Source organism: Camarhynchus parvulus, chromosome 13 (assembly GCF_901933205.1).
Source record: "Camarhynchus parvulus chromosome 13, STF_HiC, whole genome shotgun sequence".
In the NCBI taxonomy this organism is placed as follows: Eukaryota; Metazoa; Chordata; class Aves; order Passeriformes; family Thraupidae; genus Camarhynchus; species Camarhynchus parvulus.
In genome coordinates, this window is record NC_044583.1 from 3,141,462 (window position 1) to 3,160,008 (window position 18,547).

Consider the following 18,547-nt stretch of genomic DNA (forward strand, 5'->3'; position numbering starts at 1 on the left):
GTGCACACCCCAGCACTGCAGGTTGGGCTGCTCCGTGCCTCTGGACACTCCCACCTGCTGCAGCTCCATCCCATCCCATCCCATGGATCCCATCCCATCCCATCCCATCCCATCCCACCCCATGGATCCCATCCCATCCCATGGGTCCCACCCCATGGATCCCACCCCATGGATCCCATCCCATCCCACCCCATGGATCCCATCCCATCCCATGGGTCCCACCCCATGGATCCCACCCCATGGATCCCATCCCATCCCATCCCATCCCATCCCACCCCATGGATCCCATCCCATCCCATGGATCCCATCCCATCCCATCCCATCCCACCCCATGGATCCCATCCCATCCCATGGATCCCACCCCATGGATCCCATCCCATCCCATCCCATCCCACCCCATGGATCCCATCCCATCCCATGGATCCCACCCCATGGATCCCATCCCATCCCATCCCATCCCATCCCATGGATCCCATCCCATCCCATGGATCCCATCCCATCCCATCCCATCCCATCCCATCCCATCCCAGGCTCCAGCAGCAGTGCTGTCCTGTGCCTGCCAAGCTGCCTCCAGGGCCTCTCCCACCACGGTGGGCTGGAGCTGGTGCTGCTCACCACCACTGACACGTCTCCATCCTGACAGCTCTTGCACGCAAAGGCAATGGCTTTGTCCCCAGGTGTCCCCAGGAACCTGGCTCACCAGGAGTGTTGGGGACGCAGTGTGGGGTGGAGAGGCACAGGGGCACAAGGCTTTTCCTGCTTTTACCAGACTGACAGAGCAGTGTTTTATGGCAAACCCTGTCCCTTGGCCTTCTGGTGGCTGTAATACAGTGGAGGTTTCTGTGGGTGCACAGGTGAGGGGTGGGGCGTGCTCTCTGGGTCAAGCTGCCCCACTGGAGCACAAGCCAGTGGTCCCTTAGCCTGGGCCAGCTACAGGGGTCCTTCCCCCAGAGCAGGCACACTCTGTGCTGGCATCACCCGTGTCTGGGTGGCACACAGGAGCCAGGAAGTGCACCCTGACTGCTGTGCAGGGATGTGGGGTCACAGAACCACAGAAGGGTTGGAGGGCACATGAAAGACCACCTTGTTCCAGCCCAGGCCGTGGGCAGGGCCACCTTCCACCAGACCAGGGTGCTCCAAGCCCCACCAAACCTCTGAGTGAGGAAGAAGGGTTTGGTTTCTGCCCCAGATCCCCCTCCTGATTCCAAGGAGAAAACCTCTCCCTAGATCTCTGTCTCTTGGAACTCTTCTTCCAGGGAACACACATTGCTGAATGAGCAGACAAATCCCCGACATCCCAAATTAAAAATACAATTACAACCTACAGCCATACATCCTAACCCTGCAACACAGCCATCAGGTGAAATAATGTCCTGGAGCAGCTCAGCAGAACATGGCCAGAGATCCTTCCAGCAGGGATACCCCAGCACAGCACACAGGGTCGTTTGCCAGGGATAGGATTGGTAATGAACCATGTAATGGCCACCCTGCAGCTACACTCAGGACTTTTCCAACAAATGCAAGTGTGAGTGAAGGTTACTGTGCTGGAGAGACACAGAAATGGACCTTGTGGCCACAGTCAAGAAGCTGGGCAAATCCAGGTGTGGGGCTTTTAACCTCCCACAGGGTCCCTTCATTAAAGAGATTCGATTAATACCATCATAAAAGTCTGTCCTGCTGCTCTTTCTGATCAACTCTAATGTATTTGTAATCAAACAATTATCAGGTTAGGGTGCTTTAACAAAAAGAAATGAATATAAAAGCACAATCAATATTTATCAGTCTGTTGTGCTGCTCAGTTCTGAAGGCAAGGAACAAAATCCAATTTCTGCTCAGCCAGTCCTAGGAAATGACATTTTGCAGCATGAGAAAATGAGGTTCTAGTTTCTAAGAATATATCCACTAGTGGGTTCCAAACAACTGTGTTATCAATCATTCTGCTCCTGGGAATGAGTGTATCAACAGCTGGATTCAGGGAGAAACCTCCTCTCCTCCCCTTGGCAGGGTAGTGAGCCTGTGCCTGTCATTGATTGGGCATTCCCAACAGCAACAAGGCACAGGGATTTCTCCTGGTACATCTCTGTCAGGTGCCTCCAATATGTCATAATATTTTCTTCCAATTAAGAAAACTCCCAAACTACGATTCCGTGTGTGCTGCTGAACTGTCTGGATTTTTTGCCACCTGTGACACGAGTTCTCTGAGGAAGAAGGAGCATCCTGAGGCAAAGACACCTTCCCTCCACACCAGCATCAGGGGAGCCACCAACAAGCCCCCCAACAAGCCAAAGCACCCCCTGTGAGCCTGCCAGGCAGCAGGGAACTGCAGGCATCACAAGTAAACTGCCAACATCTGCATCATCCAGACCATGGGAATGCTCCAGCTAGGCTGAAAGCACAGGGGGACACCTGGAGAAAAGATAGGTCCTGAGAGGGTTCATGGTCCTGTAGCCCCATGGATCCACCAAACATGAGCTCCAAGGCTGGCAGCTCCACACACTCTGAGTGGAGGAGACAGGACCACCTACCCTGCAGCCCCACAGGCTTTATTGACTTCCCTCACCATTTAAAAAGTGCCTTAACTGCTTAATGCCTTTGCTTTTGAAGTGCTGAATCCCCATTACAAAGAGTTTTCCAGCCATGCCCTGCTCTTGATGCTTGCTGTGGCACACAAGGACACTTCTGGGTGCTGCTCAATCTCCAGTTTTTGTTATGAAACCATTGCTAGTGTTCTTTTGTACCCAGGAATGAGCATGCCTCCATGTCCTCACACAGCTGTTTTTCTCAGGAAATCCCTTGGATTTCCCAGCTGGGTTTCACTCATTTTCAGTACAAGCCACTTTGCTGGAAGCCATAATTAGGAGAAATCTGTGTGAGGGCCTTGCTGCATGCAGGTGGTGCAGACAGGGGGATGGGGAGGGGGATAACAGCCCCTCTGCAGAATGAGGGCCAGTCCTTGAGAGCCTTTGTCTGCATTTCTCTTGCACTTAAGATCAGTTTTTTGTCCTGGGTGATGTCTGTCCTTGGAGGTAAGGTGTGGTTCAAAAGTCCACCCCTGGAATTTCTGCATCCAGCTGGGCTCTCACAGGTGTAGGGAGAAGGCAGCTGCACCAAACACCTCACCCTGAGACAAACTGTCCAACAGCAAACTGACCATCAACAAAGAGTGTGCTAAAGCTCTACACTACAAAAATATCAGAATTTTATGACTCCCTCCCCATTAACAGGCTAACCTATATTCAAACAGGAGAATTAATGCTAGAATGAGTAACCAGGTGAAACAACTCCAGTCCCAGGACCTGCACCTCAATTCTGTGTCTGGGGCCACCACTGGCTCATCCTACACAGAAAAACCCAGTGCCTTCAAGAATGTTCCCCTGGGAGTTTTTCTTTCCCCCCAGGCTGTGATCAGTTCACCTTGTAACCTCCTCCTGCATACAAACTCAAGTGAAACTTGTTTAGGGCTCCATAAGGGTCTGGTTTTCTACACCACAGTTCATCCTCTGAGCTCCTCAGTAATGTTCTGGCTGCTGGGCCAGGAGTCAGAGTTGAGGACCAGCCTGGCCAGCACAGCCACCAGAGCCCTCTGGAAGTCCCAAGGACAGCGTGCACTCATCTCCTGTGCAGGGATTAGTCACCTCTCTTGCCCACACTAAAGAAATCTCCATGTGCCATGGAGAATTTTGATTCCCTGCCCAGTGTAGGCACTTCTGCCTGGGAAATCCCAGCCTGCAATATGGGAGTCATCATTCCTGGCATTTCAGGTTTTGGCAGAAGGTAAGATTGATGGTGCTGGATGAGCACTCTGCTCACTCTTCATCTTCCTTCATGGGAACTTTCAAATGAGTCACTGTCCTCCAAAACAGCATCCTTCCTCTGCCCACGAGGGTTTCTGAGTGTATGAATTTGCACTTGTCTTCCTGAGAGCCCACTGCTGACACAAAATCAGCTCCCCAAGCAGACCTGACCACTCAGAGCATCTGACTTGTCCTAATTTCAGTAACACTTAGTGTATGAAAACTGTATCCTCAGCAGCTGATGAGAGTGAGCAGGTCCTTGGAGGTCCCACAGGGAGTCTGGTGTTCTTCTGACTACAAGGGCTCTGCAGCATCTCTTCCATCTTTTATTGTACCCCAGTGCCAGGAGTCTCCCCCTCTCTGCCATCCATCATCTCACCTAAACAAATGCCATCCTATTTTGTTGGCCTATCTTCACAGAATCACAGATGGACTGAGTTTGGAAGGACCTTAAAGCCCATCCAGTTCCACTCCCTGCCATGGGACAGCTTCCATAACCCAGGCTGCTCCAAGCCCTGTCCAGCCTGGCCTTGGGCACTTCCAGGGATGGGGCAGCCACAGCTGCTCTGGGCACACCCTTCCCCAACACCCAGGTACTGACATACATGAAACCATTCCAGGGAGTTTTTCTAGTCCTAGACCTGTACAAACATTTCAGTTTACCAGCTGCCATTTAATGTGCTGCCTGGTTACTGCTGGAGCCAGCATCTCTCCATCCCCTCAGCAGGATATGGACCCATCAGGCTGCTCTTCTGCAGAGCTATGAAGCTTTGACTGGACACTTTTTTTATTTTTTTTTTTTCAGTATCAGAACAGAGTTTTTACCAGCTTCATCTAAAACCATGCAGCATTTATTTTCTTCCTGACAAACATGCACATCAACACACACACATGCACACTCCCTAATAGTCCTTAATGCCACCAAACATAATTTTCATTGACTGCTCTTCCAGATTAGCCTTCCAGGTCTCTGCATTATATAACAGTTAATTCATTGCTTTTGTTACCAAATCCCTTCTTTTCCTGTTTGCTGTTATTATTTATGATTTTATCTTCCTTAACAATGATAGATTCTTAGCTAAGAATATCTTCAATGGCTGCAGAACTGTGTGCATGCTGTGGAGGAGACAGCATCTATCAGAGTTTTCTTAAGCAACCCTCATTTAGAACACACATTATTTTTTCTCGTTTTTTCCTCCAATCGTTTCTTGTTTGTAATTGTTCCCAACCTAGGAAAATTGACCACTTTCAAGTGCCTTGCATACATATTATCAATTTAGGATCACATTCTGCTCAGAACAAATGCAATTACGGCATTTAAGCAACCATTAATTGTGAGTTCAGTAATCAATTCACCTTTATCTGTCCAACTGAGGCCTGATCCAGAATCACACCAAATCCACTGCAATACTTTGGTAACAGAAAATTATCATCTGTCATTTTTGGAAACCGTGGGGCTGCGCATTGGCAGCAGCACGAGTCCTTCAGCATCTACCCCTGAGGCTGAAAAGCTGTTCTGGGAACATGGATTTTCTTTCTTTGTTATGAAGCTGTTTAGGGAAGCTGTTTGTCCATCCCCTGGTTCGATCCGGCACTCTGCAGGGATCCATCTGCTGATCCACCCCAGCCTGAGTGCAGGAGCAGCCCTTGGTGCAATATTGGGATCAGTTCTGCCTCCAGCTCCGGGGTCCCAGCACAGGAAGGACGTGGAGCTGTTGGAGGAAGCCCAGAGGAGGCACCAAGATGATCAAGGGGATGGAGCAGCTCTACTATGAGGGTTGGGTTTGTTCAGCCTGGAGAAGGTTTTGGGGTGACCTCATTGTGGCATTCCAGCCCCTGAAGCATTTCCAAGAGAGCTGCAGAGGGATTTTAGCGGGTGTGAGGACTGATTTTGCTGGTGTGAGCAGGTTCTGGAGCACTGATGTGAAGGGGCAGAGAGCAAAGGAAGGAAAATTTGCTGTTACCTGAGACAATCCACAACAGAGAAAGTGAGGATGCTTCAGCTGTGGGAACCCTGGATCTTCCAGGCCAAGGACTGCTCAGCCTGTAGGATGAGGTACAGTGAGCGAGGGCAGCAGAAAGCTCAGGCCAAGGTACTGGGGAGCACCGACTGACTGGAGGTGCTGCCCATCTACCCTCACCTTTAAGGCTCATTGTCTGAGTCCAACCTAGAGGCCCGGCCCTCTGACTCTGATTTTTGGAAGGCTTGGGATAGGGAAAGGGGGATTAGAAACAATTTTTGAAGTCATAAACCTGATTTCAATTCTATTCATAGAAACACAGGATGGTTTGGGTTGGCAGGGATCTTAAAGCTTTTCTTGTTCCACTCCCTGCCATGGGCAGGGACACCTTCCACTAAACCAGGTTGCTCAGAGCCCTGTCCAACCTGGCCTTGGACACTTCCAGGGATGGAGTGTCAACAACTTCTCTATTGTCTATAAAATAAATTTAAAAAATTGTTGATTAACAGACATTTTCAGATGATGGAAAAGGGAATTCAAATGATCTGATGTTCCATTTAAGCTCAGCAGTCAGGTCCTGGCTGGGAGAAATGTGGGACAGAAACACAGGGGCCCTGGGGCTCCCACACCTGGGCTGCAGGGGGACAATTAGCAGTGATGAGGTTTTACATAAGCAGAATCCCAGCACCTTCTTTGCTCTGAGTGCTCCTGAGCTGCCAGAATGGGCTCAATAAGAGGGACATTTTGGGATGTTGATGGAGAGATGACACAGATGCCAATGAGCTACCATTAGCTCTGTGTGCCCTTAGGATACTGCAGCATTTAGTCTTGTGGAAATGACCACTGGAACTGGGACAGGAGCAGGAAGGGCGAGGCTGAAGCTGTTACAGACACCCAACAGCACTAATGGCACTGCAAGGGGCAAAGAGCAAATTATTCAGTGGCTGGGCTGGGAGAACAAACCAAAACTATTTCAAATAAAGCAATTAGTTACAGCCCAGTGTTTCACCTCTTTGAGCTGGGGGTCAGGGCGAGATAGTGATCTCCTGTAAGTAGGGAGATGAAAAACAGTTTGACAATTTAGGAAAAAATCAATTTCAGCAAACTATCAGAAGACCATTCACAATGAAGAACTACAACTGCAACTTCTATGACATGACTTTTTTTTCCCCCTGTATGGAACTCCAGCAGGAACCTGTGAATTTGTTGAGCCAACAAAATATATTTCATCTGCAAAAAAACACTTCTTAATTTTTTTTCATTCATTTCACTTCCAGATATTTTTTTCTGTTCTAGCTGAGCTGAATTTCTCTGAGGCACCACCAAGGGAGAGTTCACTACATGGGGACTGGGAAGGAAGATGAAGTAGGTCTGGAAAGGCTTCATGGGCACATCTGCTGTTGCATCACTGATGGCATCAAGGGCACAGCCATAACCAAGCTTCCTTTCTCCATCCTTCCAGCCATTTACAGCTAACCTCACCAGGGCTCGAGTTTTTCCAGCCTCTGGATCATGGGATAGGTTCCCATGGAGCTGGTGCCCCTGGGGCTGCTCCTCACCAGGGCACAGAGGATGGAACTGTGTTTCCAGAGTTTATCCCTCCTCAGCCACAGGCCAGGAGGGACTGAGATGCAGTTAAGTAGTTCCCCAGCCTGCACTACTTTTTAGCTCAATTTCCATTTCCTAAACCGCTGCTGACGTCTGTCTAAATAATCATTATCTCCACAACCACGCTGAGTTTTAGCTTTGCTGAGCATCTCACAGCAGATTTGGAGCTTTGGAAAGGATGCTGAGCTTAAGAAGCTGCTTCTCTGTGTGTCTGTCCCATCTCACTGGCTGTTTTTGCCAATGCACACACACACAAACACACACCCTACGTGCATGTGTGCTCCCTTTCATGTCAGCTGCCTGAGTGGGTACTTGCTGTCAGATCTTCCAAGCCACAGCACATTTTTAATCAGTCAGATAATTCAATCATTCATTTCAGACCTGCTCTGCACAGCTGTCATTTGCAAGCATCAAAGCTTCTCTGTCAAAAAAACCACACAGGCTGGGGGCTCATTCAGGCATTGCTGTTTCAAAGTGCTGAGGGGGGTGCAAAGCAGAAGAACTAACAGGATGGATTGAATGAACTTATTAGAAATACTTCTGAAGCTACCACCCAACCATCCTCAGCAGACAACAATGGCATGGCACAAGGGCAGCTCAGGCATCTGCAGGATTTGTAAGGTATTTGCAAATCTCGCTCTTACACTGCAGAGTGGGGAGGATGGAGGCAGGGGGTGTCACATGAAGCTTCCTGCCTGAGATGCTCAAAGCCACCGAATGGGATTTGGATGTCTGGTTCTCATTAAAATTAATGGAAATTGGGTGCCCAGACCTAGAGGCAGCTTTCAAAAGCTGAGTCCCCATTTATAATTAATGTTCCCAACGGAATGACTAAATATTTATACAATAGTTCACATTATATGCAAAGTGGGAAAGGTGCCTCTTGGAAGATCAGGGACCCAGAGAAGGAGGACTGATGGAGTGTCAGGCTTAATCCATGTTGTCTCTTGTTTAAAGCTCTTCTACTTGCAAATCTCCAGCAGCTCCCATTGGATGAGCACCTGGGTGGTAGCTCAGCAACGATGAAGTTCTCAGGCTACAATGCAGCAAATTAAAATGGCAGATTAACAGCTTTCCTGCGTTCTTTTTCTCTCCCTCCCCACAGCTCTGACTTCCTTCATCAACTCACTTCATCTCTGCAAATCCCAATTTCCAGTATGAAAACTGCTCAGTGCTGTTGTAAGAGTGCAGTGGAGCTCAGGCCATGAGCACTGCCCTGGTCAGAGGTGCTGTAGGTGGGAGAAGCCAAGGAAAAGGGACACTGATGTGCCCTCAGGGATTAGCAGAGCCATGGCTGGATCTGCTCCACTGCATTTGCTCTGGAGGGATGGAGTAATTCAGGGTACAAAGCTGGGGCTTGTGCCCTGAGGGTGTTTGGGGATCACTCCTGTGATCTGGGGTAGAAGCTTGGCACTCCTGCAGGAAAAGTTCAAAGGAAACAAGTCCTGTCCTGGTTTGTCTGTCCCTGGAGGAAACCCTTCTTCAGCTGGACCATCTCTAAACTCTGCCCCAGCTGATGCACTGAGAGGGTGTCCATGGGAGCTTGGGCTTCATGCACCCAGCAGCCTCAGGTCCCCACTCAGATCCTGGGCTGGGCTCAAGACAAACACTTAGGGTGGCCTTGATGATCACAGTGTTCTACAGTGCCTTAATTGAGGAGATTCAACTCCTCCAACCTTTGAAAATCAATTTTTAACTTTATTCTTCTTTACTTTTCTATTCTTCTCACCTAAAGCCACCAGATGGAGAAGCTCTGCTGACTCAGGGAATATGGAGACAGCTCCAGTCTGCTCCCCTCTTGGACATCTCTGGGTTTGTCAAGCCCTGACAAATGTACTGAGAGCTCACATCTGTAGGTCCCCACCTTCTGGGGTGTGAGCTGTAGCTCCAGCTTCACTGAAAGGACACAAAGCTCAGCCAAAGGACAAGTCATGTGCTCTGTGTCCATGGACAAACACCCTCTGCTACAAAGGGTTTACTCCCACCCTTCAGCTTCTGGTCAGCTGGCTCTCCTCTGCTACCCTGGAAGTCATCAGTAGCTCATGTTGCCTTTCCAAGTGACCTTGGGTGTCCTACACAGGTCTTTCTCTGGTTCTCCTGGCCCTCCTGACCATATCTCACAGCACAACATGAGCTGTGTTTGGTGTTGAGGCTGGTCTAGCACAGCTACACAAAGCTGTCTCATGGAATCACAGAATATGCTGAATTGGAAGGGACCCACAGGGATCATCCAGTCCAGTCCTGGCTCTGCACTGACAACCCAACAATCCCCCTGTGCCTGGGAGCATTGTCCAAACACTCCTGGAGCTCTGGCAGCCTCGGGGCTGTGACCATTCCCTGGTCAGCCTGTTCAGTGCCTGATCTCCTCTGGGGAAAGAACCTTTCCCTAATATCCAACCTGACCCTCCCAGTGCAGCCCCAGCCGTTCCCTTGGGTTCTGTCACTGTCCTTGGTGCTGCCCCTCTGCTTCTCCTCATGAGGAAACTGCAGAATGCCTTGAGGTCTCTCCCCTCAGCCTCTTCTGCTCCAGGCTGAAGAAGCCAAATGCCCTCAGCAGTCACCCATGACATGGAAGTGAACATGAGCTGCAGCCACATCCCCTGAACCCCACAGCCCGTGGGACAGGGCAAAGGGGAGACAAGGCACATTCCTCAATGAAACCATGGCCAGTCTGCATGGCATGGCACAGTCACTGCTCCGTGGTTTGTTCCCCAGTGAAACAGTCAGCCTGGCAAGACAAACATAAATGCAAATTCAAGGCTTAGAGCTGTTGTCCCCAGATAAGATGCCAGGAGTGCATCAAGGACATATAAAGAACAAAACAGCTTAATTTTCTCAGTGAATACCTGTCTGCTTATTTTTTAATTAAACAACAGCTGGGTGTAGACTTGTGAGACAGCAGAGGGATCCCAAGACAGAGGAGATTAGGTGATCTACACATGTGAGGATGGAAACCCTTCCTAGCACGGAGAGCATGGCAGCTGAGCCTGGCAGAATCTGCTCCATCACTGAACCCTTCACTGCAACAAGCTTCTGCAAAGGCTCCCTCATTTTCTGAGAATTTAAACCCAGAAGCAGTTACATCCTCTGAATCACAGCCAATACCCCATCCTGTCAAACAGACAGGGGTCATGGGCAGGCGTTTTAGGAGCAGGTTGGAGAAAACTCTGCTGGCAGTAACCTACAAAAGAACCGGTCCCATCTTCAGGCATGAACATGGACTAGGCCACTCTGAAAGTTCCTGCCAGCCCCCTGCAGATCTGTCACTTGATAGATGTGCAGGTAAAAGTCTGAAGGTCTGTATTTTCTTATCACACAGACGCAGGAAGAGATTTCCCTATCCAGAGATGCCTCAGGCCTTGGCCATGGAGGGAGGGCTGAGAACCTTGGCAGAACCTTGGTCTTGCTGCCAAGGAGCCAAGCCTGCATCCCTGTGGCACCAGAGAGGTTACAGAGAACAGGCTGGGACCAAGGGCTCAACCTGCTCAGCCCAGTAATGCCTCAGACCCCAAACCAATGATCCAACCACCATCCTGAGCCACAGACAGGAATCACAGAATTACAGAAGAGTTTATGTTGCAGGGACCTTAAAGATCAGCCAGTCCAACCCCTGTCATGGCAGGGACCCCTTCCACTATCCTGGGTACTCCAAGCCCCATCCAACCAGGCCTGGGACACTTCCAGGGATGGGGCAGCCACAGCTGCTCTGGGCAACCTGTGCCAGGGCCTCAGCACCCTCACAGGGAAGAATTTCTTCCCAATATCCCATCCAACACTGATCTCTGGCAGTGGGAGCCATTCCCTGTGTCCTGTCCCTCCATCCCTTGTCCCCAGTCCCTCTCCAGCTCTCCTGGAGCCCCTTCAGGCCCTGCCAGGGGCTCTGAGCTCTCCCTGGAGCCTTCTCCTCTCCAGGTGAGCACCCCCAGCTCTCCCAGGCTGGCTCCAGAGCAGAGGGGCCCCAGCACTGGAGCCCCCATGCTGGGAACAGAGCTGTGCTCCCAGGGAGAGCTGTGCAGGCTGCTGCTCTGCCAGACTGCCCTAGATTGGAGTGGGTAAGCTCCTTTCTGAAGGAAGATAATTGCTCTATTTTAAACTAAGTGGTTCAAGGAGAAAAACACAGTAAGAGGGCCTGATGCTGTGAGCCTGGGTGGGACACAGGAGAGTGCAGGGGAGATCAGCTGCACAGCTGCATTGCTGGATGGTGAAAGTGATGCATGAAAAGCACCAGTCAGGCTGTCAGTGTGTCCCCAGCCCAGCCAAACCGGTGCTGCTGGAGACAGCAGAGACCAAGCTGGGAGAAGTTGGTGCCCCTACTTGGAGTCCTGAGCTGCGAGGCTGAACACCCTTAAAATCCAGAAGGGAAAAGTCCCAGATGGAACAAAGATCCTCTGTCTCCTCTCGCCTGTCCCTTCTCCACCTGCAAGTTCAGGTTTTGTGGCCATAAAGGAGATTCCCAGAACATTCTGGCTCAGCTCTTTAGGCCAAGTCTGAGAACTGGAACTGAGCTGATTCCTCGGGTTTAGCTTTTATATTTTTCACATTCTGTGCTGCTTTAGTGTGTGGGTCTGGTCTTCATATCAGGGGATGGTGAGCTCTGCACAGAGTAGATAGAGAAAACAATTCCTTCTCTAGCTGGGGACCAAGGACAAATGATCCAAATCTCAGGCCCAGGAGCACAAACAATGTGGGCTGAAGAGAGAAAAACAAGAAGGATGGGACTGCATGGGCTAAAGCTGTAATTGGGCAATTAACTCCAATATGCAAATGGAGCAGAACTTATAAAAGTGTGAGAGTGTGGGACCTGTTGCCCATTTTTTGTGGCCATTTGGGTTGTGCTGCCCAAGGTGGATCCATTGAGGCCTCTTAATAAATCCCAACTTTATTCTTAAGCTCTGTCTAGTCTCTGCTCTAGGTCAGCCTTCACAAGGCATCAGAGCAGCCTGGCCACACAGAGGGACAGGCCCCACCATGGTGACAGTCCCTACAATGGGGACAGCTCCCAACACGGGGACAGCTCCCACCATGGGGACAGCCCCACTATGGGGACAGCCCAACCATGGGGACAGCCCCACTATGGGGACAGCCCCACCATGGGGACAGCTTCACCATGGGGACAGCCCCACCATGGGCACAGCCCCACCACGGGCACAGCCCCACCACGGGCACAGCCCCCCTGGAAGCTGCTCCAGGGGAAGCAGTGGCTGCTCTGGCAAACCATCTCCCAGAGCAAAGGCCACAAACGGGAGCAGACAACAACAGAGCCATTAATAAGGGCAAGCCTGGCATGTCCCTGGAGCCCCTCTCCACTGTGATCAGAGGTTCCAACAGGCAAGCACAGAAGAGGCCTCTTCAGCAGAGTTTTGTCTTTGCTGCTTAAAATTCCATGGCTCCCCTTTCCAAGTGGGCAGGAAAGAAACAGTTTTTGTACTTTCACTGCCCGCCCCCCTGGTCCCCATTTGTATGGAGGAAGCTCTGGCTGGAACCTGGCAGGCCCTGGGCTGCATGGGAAGGACACCAAGAGGCTTGAAGGATGTTCAGCTGACTGCTAGGGCCCTGGTAGGGACAGGTCCTGTCAGAAGGTCACTTGGAGGGAGGTCAGACAGACACATTTGATGCTCAGCAGCCCTTTTTGCACCAGGATCAGCCTGGGAACAGCCCCCAGCTTCCCCCAGGTGGGCATCCTTGCTGCTTCTGCCCTCCTCTCTGCACAGGGCAGAGCCATGCTGCTGGCAGGTCTGCTGCTCATCCATCCACACACGAAGAAATGTGCACTGGGTGAGCACAGCCATGGCTTGCCTTCAGGCAGCATCTCAAGAAAATGATGTCAAACCCATTTTTGGGGGACCCTGTGACCTGGAAACAACAGTGGAAGCACTCAGCTGGCCCCTCATACAGGACCTGAATATTATTTGTGCAAAATGTTGCTTTCAAGCCAAGGCTGGCTGCCCTGTCTCGTCTGAGAGCCATTTGCTGTCATGTCTGGTCAGAGTTAAGGTTACTGAGAATGTTCATGACACATTTTCTCTCACAGACAGCCAAGGCCCCTCTTCTGCACAACAAGAACCTAGAAGAAGCAGAAGGATGCAATAAATGGCCTGCAAAGATTTGCTCCCTTTAAAATAGTTTTGCAGCTGAGAATGCACAGCTGTGACTAAGCACGAGTGTCTGGAGAAGAGAAGACCTCAGGCCTTGCCTGGGTGACCTCCCATCGTGTCTGTGGCTCCCTGCAGCCACTGCTTCCAGCTGCCAACCTCAGCTGGCCAAGCTGCAGAGCCAGAATTGAGGAATCACAGAAGGGTTTGGGTTGGAATGGACCTTAAAGATCATCTTCTTCTACCCCATTCCATGGGCAGGGGCACCTTCCACTACCCCAGGCTGCTCCAAGCCCCATCCAACCTGGCCTTGAGCACTTGCAGGGATGGGGCAGCCACAGCTGCTCTGGGCACCCTGAGCCAGGGCCTCCCCACGCTCACAGGGAGGAATTTCTTTCCAATATCTAATTTAAACCTGCTGTGTCAGTTTGCAGCCATTCCCCCTGTCCTGTCACTGCAGGCCCTTGCCCAAAGTCCCTCTCCAGCTCTGGCAGCCACTGCAGGTACTGAGAGGCCACAGCAAGGTCACACTGGAGCCTTCCCTTTTCCAGGCTGAACAACCCCAATTCTCTCAGCCTTTCCTCATACAGGAGGTGTTTCTCTCCTCTGAGACACAAGGGACTCTCTGCTGTCAGGCCACCCCTTCCCTCCCCGTGTCCTGCAGCCCCTGTGAGCCCCATCTTGGCCACACTCAGCCCTTTGTCTCTCAGGACGGGCTCAGAGCTCTCCAAAGCCAACCAAGCGGGTCCATCCCCTCATTAACTCACAGGGCCTGTCTCCCTTGATTAGATTGTGCTGACTCTGCTTGCACACCACACTTGCTGCTCTAGATGCAGGGACACTGGGGCATTTCCAGCTGGGACACAGACAAAAGGAGGAGATAGCAGAGCCTTGGTTACCACCAGAGCAATTCAGGACAAATAATTAGAGGCTTTCATGGCTAATTGGATCTGTACTGTCAATCCAGGACAGGAGATGCCTTAACCCACACTGCCTGCCTGAGATTGCTAAGCAGGCCAGAAATAAACTGCAGCACTGGTCCAAAGCTCATCAGCCTTCAGGTTCCACCCTGTGTGCTCCCTGCTACAGCCCAGCCTGTCCAGCAGGGCACTGCAGCTCCCCTGCCCTTTTCCACAGCCCCCCAGCCCTGCCAGGACACCTGGAGTCCACCTGGGCCAGCTGAGAGGCCTCTGGCACACTGAACTCAGTGTCTCATGGCTGGCTTGATCAAGAAGCTGCAATTTTCAAACTGAAGTCAAAGGGTGAGTGAAGAAGAGGTTGGGAAGAGGCAGAGATCAGGCCTAGCAGGGACTGGCAGCCCAAGGTGTTTCCCAGGAAAGGTTTGGGAGCTGGCAGCACCCAGACCTAAACCTGCCTGTCTGCAGCTACAGGACAAGGCTCCATTCCCATTTCCCTGAGAGTGAGCTCAGCTCTTTCCTTCTCTGCCCAAACCTCCTTTCCAGATCCTGGGAGTGCTGGTGCTTGAAGATATGATGTAAAAACAAGAACAAACACCTTCCCCTGACTGCCAGGCACCCAGACCCTTCCCCCTGAGCACCTGATGATCTTCAGAGAGCCTGGGTGCCGGAGCTCACCTGTGCAAGGAAACACAGCAGAGAGAAATGGCTTGTGCTGCTTGGGACCACAACCTGCCCAGCTTCTGCCTCTGCCAGGGGAAAGCCTGGCACGGGACACGTAGGAAGGCAAAGTCACAAAAAGGACAGGGCCAGGCAAAAATAGAATAACCTACTTGAAAGTAGGACAACATCCCTTAAGAGCAGGACATCTGGCCACTGCAGCAGGAGCAGCAAATGCAGAGCAGGCAGCTTGGCCATGCACATCTCACCTGATGGAGACAGCCCAGATGTGTGGTGTGCCCAGGCAAACAGCTGGAATGTGCAGTCCCTAAGCAAAGCAGAGCAGCTCTCATGTCTCTGAGATGACCTGTAGACTGGCTGCTGCTGTCAGTCTGTCTGTCCTGCCCAGAGCAGTGTCCCACCCCCAGGAGCCCGTGGGATGTGCGCCCAAACCAACAGCTGATCCCTTCTATCCCATTTGCTAAACACAGGGTTCTGCAAGAAATGATCACCAAAAAGACCAAACAGAAGGAGATTCCCCACGTGCCAGGCCACTGACATGCCAAACATGTTCAGTGCTCCCTGCTCCAAGGCCATCCCTGCCCTGGCTCCAGCCCACCCTCCTCTGCTGCACTCCCTGGCCCCAGTGCCTTCCAGCCAGGCTGACAGCCCCAGCAGAGCCCAGCTCAGGAAGGACAAGGCTAAGGAGTGATTAAATTCATCACTGAGCCTGTATTAGCACCTTCACAAGCTCCACAGCCTCAGGCTGCAGCTAGGCCAGGCAGGATGGTGTTTTGGAAGGAAACAAGAAAGTGAATGCTGCAGATAGGGGGCTCATCAAAGGAGCCCCAGTGCTCCTTGCAGAGAGGAGTTAACACCACTGCAGCTCCTGGGCCAGTTTCCTACCCAGCCTTGGCAGGACAGGCAGTTTTCTTGGCTTAGGACCCTGTGCTGGAACGGAAACTCAGAGATCAGGTCTCAGGACACCATTCAAAGCTCTGCTCCTTGTTCCTGCTCTCAAAGGAGGCAGTAGGAAACCATCCAGGTCCCTTTCCAGAAAGCTTTGAACCTCCCCCATCCAGAGGAAGGTCTCCCTGCCAGGTGTGGTCAACTCAGACTTGCCAAAAGCAGTGTGCGGCAGCCTCGAGGTGAGGAGTGACCCCAGCATCCCCCTCAGCTGAGGGGAGTGTTTCTGGACTAACTGATGGCTGAGCCCACCCTGAGACAAGCCAAGAGATCATTTTGCCAGGACCCCCATGTCAGATCCCTTTAAATCTGGCCCCCACAATGTCAGACCCCTTTAAATCTGGCCCCCACAATGACCTTTTGGAGTTGAGGAGCTCAGCCCCTCGCTCTGACTGAGGGGTCTGCACACCAGCCTGGAACAGAGCTGAGAGGTGAAGAAAGGCTCCTCAGGTCTTTGCTAGGGCTGCTAGAGTGGCTTTGAGAGAGGAAAAGGCTTTCGGGGTAGGAGGAGGGATCGGGCAGAGCAGGTTCAGGCAGCAGGGAAGCAGGAGGATGTTCTGCCTTGCCCTGTGCTGGGGCAGTGCCACAGCCCTTGCCCAGGAGGAGCAGTGTGGGACAGGCAGAGCTGGATGGAGCCCAGGGGTGACAGAAAGCACAGGAGAGACCACAACCTCCAGCCCAGGGCTGCCTGGGTCCCATTTTTGGGGTCAGGGTTGATGCCCTTGGGCTCCCAGCAGTGAAGTTCAGTTTTTCAGCAGCAAGGTGCAGGCACAGCTGGCTCTGAGCTCTCTGCAGGGGCACAGCCCGGCTGTTCACAGCCACTCACCACCTCGGCCAGCCCAGGAAACATCCCAGAACCTCCCTCACACTTAATCAGTAACCCTTCTCCTGCCACACTGCTGCCAGGAAGAACAAACCAAAAGTGTTCCCTGTGGGACAATGAATTTTTAACTCAGATTGCCTTTCATCCCATTCAAAGGCATTTCAACGGAGGAACCACCTCAAACCCACACAGAAGGACTTAATTCTGATGTGACCAACATTTCCCTTTCATTAAAAAAGATACTTCAGAAAAGCAAGCTCATTGATCAAACACTGCAATTCCCAGCCTGCCCTCTGTCTCCCCCAAGGTAAATCTGCAAAGGTGGCACAGGATCAGCTCCACTCTGATCCAAACTACCCACGGTGGGCTGGAGGCTGAGGACACCAGAAGGCTGCTCCTCACAGCAAGAGCTGCCCATGCCACAGACACAGCAGCCCATGCCTGCAAACCTGCCAAGACTCTGCTCATTTTACTGCCCAGAAAGGCCTGACACCTTCCCTAATTGCTGTCCCTCAGACCAAGGCGGCCTGCAGGGCAGCTTCAGCGGGGCTCTCCACATCACAGCTTTCTGTTTCTGCTGCTCAGCCTTCCCTCTGCCCCAGGGCACCACAGCAAACACACATCTGAGCAGGGGAATGGGCACCACAGGGGTGCTGCTCCCTCCTCTGGCTCATGTTTTACACCCCCCTGGATGAAGGGTGTTTCTGATGGCTGAGCCTCTCCCTCACACAGAAAAGAGCTGGAGACACGCTGGACAAGGAAGCAGCTGGCCAGGAGCCTGAGCGCAGAAAAAATCCTTGCAGCAAACTCTCTGTCAGGCCTCAAATCCTCCAAAACCCCTTCCCTGAGCAGCCTGAGAAGAATTGCAGCTTTGAGATAGCGTGAGACCACTTGAGCACAAACTTAATCCTGCAGTGCTCCATCCTGGAGGCTCTCAGGGAAGAGCAGCCTCCTCGCAGCTCACTCCTGTCACTTCTCCCAGCAGCACATGGGAGAGGATGGTGTTCCCTGCACGGAGGACTTGGGATGCAGGAGCACCCCCATCCCTTCTGCATGGGGGTAACACAGCCCCAGGAGCATCCCATCACTCCAGCACGGGCTGAGCACCCATCCCTCCTGCATGGTACACTCTGAAAACTCACCATTTCCTCTTTTTAAATTTATTTGTTCATGGTTAACTGGAAGCAATGTAGCTCACATCAGCTGAAATATTTCATTTGCATTTCTACTTCTCCAGAAAGAAATACTCTTTGTAAGTGATTTGCACTAAAAATGTCAATTTAGGGGTGGGTCCCTGGACAGCATTTTCCACCTGGCTCTGCAGGGAGGATTTGGGATGCAGGAGCACCCCCATCCCTCCTGCATGGGGGTAACACAGCTCGGGGGCATCCCCATCCCTCCTGCACAGGGGTAACACACAGTACACAGGGTACTCTAAAAACTCACCATTTCCTTTTTTTTAATTTATTTTTTATGGTTAACTGGAACCAATGTAGTTCACATCAGCTGAAATATTTCATTTGCATTTCTACTTTTCCAGAAAGAAATATTCTTTGCAAGTAACTTGCAATAAAAATGTCAATGTAAGGATGAGTCCCGGGACAGCATTTTCTACCTGGCTCTGCAGGGAGGATTTGGGATGCAGGAGCACCCCGCCATCCCTCCAGCACGGGGATAACACAGCCCGGGGACACCTCCATCTCTCCAACAGGGGGATACCACAATT